The 4,276-nt window shown below is 30.0% G+C and overlaps 1 pseudogene; it reads left to right on the top strand.

Moving 5' to 3' along the window:
- Window positions 1–227: 227 nt before the first annotated feature.
- LOC149233712 (serine/threonine-protein kinase PEPKR2 pseudogene) lies at window positions 228–1,076 on the top strand (annotated as a pseudogene).
- The last annotated feature ends 3,200 nt before the right edge of the window (window positions 1,077–4,276 follow it).

Raw genomic sequence — 4,276 nt, 5'->3', positions numbered from 1 at the left:
ATTATAAAATTAATATATGTTTCCACAGGGCCACACGCATCGCTTTCTGTTGCAAATCCCTCAACAAAAATAAGGCACGGCTCAATATGATCTTCAATGAAATAAACGTCATGTGTAGGGTCTCCGGTTACGAGGGCACTGTGTAACTTCATGCGGTTTATGAGGATTCGCAGAATATACATCTAGTTTTGGAGCTGTGCAGCCTAGGAGATCTGTTCCAAACGGCTATGCAGAGAGGCGGCCGTTACAAGCCTGATGATGAATTGGAAGCTGCCATGATATTCAAGCAGATGATGGAGAGCATTTTGTATTGCCATGCAAAGGGTGTTGTTCACAGAGATATCAAACCCGAAAGCATATTCTTGACAGGAAGCCTCACCCATCCAGTCGTCAAGTTGGGTGACTTCGGTCTTGCTACGCTCTTTCACAAAGGTATCATATGTTTTATTTCAGATTTAATGCGATAAAGTTTAAGTGATAGAGTTTAAATTTTGGGTAGTTATTTTATAAATATATTTTGTAATTCTGAAAAGAAGAGTACTGTAAATTTGATCATTCAGATTTATCCTTTCTCTTAAATAATTATCATAGGTGGATAAATTGGTTGAAAAATATTGCGAAATTGCAGGAGGTAAACTTCTGTATGATAAAATGGGAACCCCAGCCTACGTGGCTCCCGAAATTATGAATGGACAAGGATATACAGAGAGCGTGGATATTTGGAGCGCTGGAGTGTTGCTGTATGCCATGCTCAGTGGTACATTCCCATTCCATGGTGACAACTTCTTGGAACTCAAATGTAAGATTTTCAAAGAAGATGTTGATCTGACAAAATCTCCGTGCTGGCCAAAGACCTCATCTCACGCATGCTCGTTAAAGATCCACAACACCACTCGAATGCCACACAAGTCTTGAGTAAGTAACACTACCATAATCGTTATCTCATTTTAGCACAGATGATGAATTAACCTCTTTTCTTTTTTATATTATATTAATGGATGGCCTAATTTGTTACAGGGCACCCGTCGTTGAATTTTGAGACAAGTCAAAAAACGCACGTGATAGCAGAAATGTGATTTCCAATCACAGTTTAATGATTCATAAAGTTGAATGAACGTTTTCAGATTGTTCTCAAAGTCTTACTGGGAAGGAGTCCCTACGCATTTGAAATTATAAGCTTGTGGAATTCAGTACTTGTGGGTAGAGAACATGGCAGTAACAATTTGCTTTCCTCCACAGGTTCTCATAGATACAAAAAGCTTGTAAGAAGATTGGTCTGGCTTGTAACTGATTTGATTGAAATCAAAATTGTACTTAATACTTGTGGGTAGAGAACATGGCAGTAACAATTTGCCTTCCTCCGCAGGTTCTCATAGATAAAAAAGCTTGTAAGAAGATTGGTGTGGCTTGTAACTGATTTGATTGAAATCAAAATTGTACTTAATACTTGTGGGTAGAGAACATGGCAGTAACAATTTGCCTTCCTCCACAGGTTCTCGTAGATACAAAAAGCTTGTAAGAAGACTAGTCTGGCTTGTAACTGATTTGATTGAAATCAAAACTGTGCTTAATACTTGTGGGTAGAGAACATGGCAATAACAATTTGCCATCCTCCACAGGTTCTCATAGATACAAAAGGCTTGTAAGAAGATTGGTCTGGCTTGTAACTGATTTGATTGAAATCAATATTGTACTTAATACTTGTGGGTAGAGAACATGGCAATAACAATTTGCCTTCCTCCTCAGGTTCTCATAGATACAAAAAGCTTGTAAGAAGATTGGTCTGGCTTATAACTCATGATTTGATTGAAATCAAAATTGTACTTAATGTTCATCTGAATTACATAGCAGTAATGATAAAGTTTCCAACCTGAGAAGGCCAACATTCATTATTGCCGTTTTCAAATAAAAGCATCGATGAATTGTACATGCAATAATTCTTGCTCATGTAAGACACACCACTATATTTACTATACAAACAATATCTAATAGCAGTTTTAATGTCTTTTTGGATTTTCTTTTACTGTCCCTGCGTGAGTAAACATAAATAAAATAGAAATTGATTATGGCACAATTATTTTCAATATTTTTATATGATCTAATATTTAATGTACTAATTCATTCATGATAATTCTACATGCAACATTAGATGAATTGTACATGCAATAATTCTTGCTCATGTAAGACACACCACTATATTTACTATACAAACAATATCCAATAGCAGTTTTAATGTCTTTTTGGATTTTCTTTTACTGTCCCTGCCTGAGTAAACATAAATAAAATAGAAATTGATTATGGCACAATTATTTTCAATATTTTTCTATGATCTAATATTTAATGTACTAATTCATTCATGATAATTCTACATGCAACATTATATAAATTAATTGGTATTTGTGATAATTTTACATGCAACATTTTATATATTAATTGGTATTTGTGATAATTTTACATGGAACATTATATAAATTAATTGGTATTTGTGTTTATAACATTCTCTAAAAATGTAAAATAAATTTAGAAGAAAAAACAAAACAAAAACTATATCACACCCTAGCAATCATATCCACTAAGGAAATGCACAAGACAAACTATATCCACCAACACAGAATGTATACATTATGCTCTTGTCTACTTTTGTATGATGAAAGGTTAAAAAATATAAACGTTCACCATATAGAATGCATACATTGTGCTCATGTCCACTTCTTTCTTTATGATGAAATATTAAGATATATAAATGTTAAATATGTATAATGAAAGGTTAAAAAATCTAAATGTTAAAAACTAATTCACCATATAGCATGCATACATTATGCTCTTGTCCACTTCTTTATGATGAAATATTAAGATATATAAATATTAAATATGTATAATGAAAAATTAAAAAATATAAATGTTAAAAACTATATTCACCATATAAAATGCATACATAGTGCTCTTGTCTATTTCTTTATGATAAAATATTAAGAAATATAAATGTTAAAACGTAATGTATATAAAATATTTTGCATGTAATTTTATTTTTAAATTTTTTAAATTATTAAAAAGATAAAATAATTAATTATTTTTAGTATTTTATTTATATAATTTAAAATATATTTTAAATAAATAGAATAATCAATTATATATATATATATATATATTCAAAAAAATTATAATTTTAATGTTAGACACAAAATTATATTTACATGTGCTTAGAGCATGCATGTGATAAAAAATGGCTCCTGAACCCTTAATCTCTCAAAGGACAAATCCAGAGACATGTAACCTCTAGTCTTTTATATTTAAAACATAAACAAGTAGCCATTTAGGCTACCATAGGCATCATAATTTTTTTAATATTTTATTTATATAATTCAAAATAATTTTTTTAATATTTTATTTATATAATTCAAAATATATTTTTATAGTTTCAATTTGGTATTTGGATTTTTTTTGTATCTTTAGATTTTGAAAAATAAATAATATAATTTAAATAAATAAAATAATTAATCATATAATTTAATTGTATATTTATTATGTAGAAATTTGAAATTTAGGTTTTTTTCAAATAAATAAATGTTTTTTAAATTTTATATAGATATAACAATATATTTTTTTGAATCAGGGGTAACAATATATTTGGATTTTTTCTCAAATTTTTAAAATTATTATAAATTAAATAATAAATGAATTATACATTTTATTATCTATTAATTATGATGATGATGATGGTAATACTTAACGTCCCCTGAGACCAAACTTTGGTCTATCAGACCTAAAGAAGCAAATTATTTATTTTGATTGAAGATTTTATTCCTATGCTCAAAAAGCTTGGAGAGAAGCCTTCCAAGCTCACTATAAGACATTGTAAAAGGTTAGGAAGGTTAGTGTTGTGACAAAAATTATGAAATTGAGATCTAATGTGGTTGTACACGAGGCACTCTAAGAGGAAGTGGTTTTCATCCTCGATGTTTCTATTCTCACGTAGATGGCAAATTCTTTCCATCCATGGTGTTTTAGGAACTGCCCAATGACCTCTTTCACTATGGAGTTCATGAGAATTTGTTCTAATCTTTGCTATATTGATTTTCTTCTTTGAGCTAGTTAAAATAGAGAGATACTTTTGGTCCTCTAGGTGGGGTTGATGACCTTCTTATAATAACTTAATTTTCTTTTAGCCGCTAAATCTTTCTCACACCAGATTTTTTCTTTGAACTTACAAGTAACAATATCTTTAATGTTATTAATGTTTTGAAATGCATCATTCTCGTTGATCTCCTAATAGTTT

The sequence above is a fragment of the Pinus tabuliformis genome, chromosome J (genome assembly GCF_031772625.1).
Source record: "Pinus tabuliformis cultivar Carrire ecotype Pingquan chromosome J, CPIR1, whole genome shotgun sequence".
NCBI classification, from domain to species: domain Eukaryota; kingdom Viridiplantae; phylum Streptophyta; class Pinopsida; order Pinales; family Pinaceae; genus Pinus; species Pinus tabuliformis.
The sequence above is the reverse complement of the archived record's forward strand: the minus strand, read 5'-3'. Positions and strand labels throughout refer to the sequence as shown.